This window comes from Diadema antillarum, unplaced genomic scaffold (genome assembly GCF_040938485.1).
Source record: "Diadema antillarum isolate AM-2024a unplaced genomic scaffold, OU_Dant_1.0 scf00000045, whole genome shotgun sequence".
NCBI classification, from domain to species: domain Eukaryota; kingdom Metazoa; phylum Echinodermata; class Echinoidea; order Diadematoida; family Diadematidae; genus Diadema; species Diadema antillarum.
Window position 1 is genome coordinate 496,547 of NW_027270934.1, and position 2,031 is coordinate 498,577.

Genomic DNA, 2,031 nt, shown 5'->3' on the forward strand with positions numbered 1-2,031 from the left:
ATTACATGTACTTTAGTAGGCCTAAACACATTGTTTGGTGTTTGAAGCTCCTTGATGAAACCACTGATCTCTCTAACTAGAGATCAGTGGGGGAAACTGAGAACTGCTGAGGTAGCGTTGGTTGAATTTCGACGCAGATGGCAGCACATCGATACTTGCCTCTCATAATCTGCCTGCCCTGACTCTCTCTCCCTCTCTCACCCTCGCTTGTATCATTTTCGTCTGTGTTTGGTACTGTAGCTTCCTGGTTTCGTGTACATTTCTGGCAACAATCAACCAATGACGATCAACATAGCTCCTTTGTCTTGTGTCTTCTATTTTTTGTACTTTCTTTGTGTTAACAAGTTTCGATACATGATTTAATGACGCTCTGTAAGAGCAAGACATGCATCAACACCCAATAAGGTTTTATCATAACTCTTAGAAGAGCCTGACTGCTTTCTCTTCAAATAGAATCATGATAAACCTCACCTATCAAGCATTTCCCCCAATACCATATTCACTTCCATTCAAAGAATATGAAACAAAAATCAAATTGGTATTCATATTGTACATCATAAAAAAAGTCCCCTTGGTATATGTAACAAATACCTGCAAAACATCTGAAAAAGCCGGGAGGGTTTAAAAAAAAATCAAAATGCAGAGAAAAGATTGCAACTACTCTCTCATACTTTTATTTTTCCGCTTCACTCCACCCACTCTCCTGGAATGTATTGATGTTTTGCTCAAAAGCAGATTTTTTGCATTTTTTCAAAACAGTTTGTGCTAATGAAAGTAAAAGAACTGATGATGATGATGACAGTGATGATGAAAACAAGAATAACGCTTATTATGATATTGATAATGATGACAATGATGAATTAGCAAGTATCAAGAATCACCCTCAGAAAGTGATTTCTAGACGAAACACCCAAGATTATCTCCCTTTAAAAGCTGTCTATGTGCTACATTTGATAAGAATTCTTCTATTTTTATTTATTTATTTTATTTATTTATTTATTTATTTATTTATTTATTTATTTATTTATTTATTTATTTATTTATTTATTTATGTATTTATTTATTTATTTTTCTTGGCCAGCTATTGAACTTACATTCATGGGCGGTACACTCACAGTAAATCAATTTTGAACAAAATCAGGTGATCGTGAATGAGTCGTCATATGTGAGAAATACAATCGCATGATGAGTCACTAAAATATCTATATACTGAACTCGGATATATATCGATATGTTATCGCCCACATCGGTAAGTCTTACCTCTGGCGGCATGTTTTTGTTTTGTTTGGTGCTTCGTTTCGTTTCGATTAATTCAGGCCTGTAGGCATTGTCATCGTAAATTGCTCCAAGCTGACTACGAAACGTTTTATTGTTGCAAAATTAAGGGAAGATTTTAAGGGGAAATTTATGTCAATTTAAATTTGCAACGAAACGTTTTATTGTTGCAAATCTAAATTGACATAAACGTAGAGAGTACATTGAAAGAAGCAGAATGCTACCCACTTGTTCAAGTTTCACTAACGTGTTTCAATTTCATAATACTGAGTATTAATGTCAGATATTTTTTTTTTTCAATACATGTACATGTATTTATGTTAATATTGCATCATCCAACTACTACGTCTCCCAGCTTAAAAATCATCATGGGAAAATGTGATATTCGATTTATAGGAACTATTTCAAAGTTACTCGTCAGACATATTGAATTGCCTCAAACAGCTGCGCACGTAGCAGAGGCAACACGTGGTCCACCTCTCCATCGCTGCATGCTCTTTCCCTTGTTCCCGACGTTGATCAGGGGTGGTAGTCATCGCTCCGTAATCGACGGACGCTCTCAAAGCCGCAGCACGCAAAATAATTATGGTCCTTTCACACATAAAAACACAGTGCATAACCAGTGCAAGAACACACATTACACATAGCCATCCCATCCACGAAAGAACAGCCACTTTTACAACAGACGCTCTTGTGTGTACGGCATGGTACGTTTGTACGTACGTACGTGCGCGGATGTTCATCACGCGAGAAGCC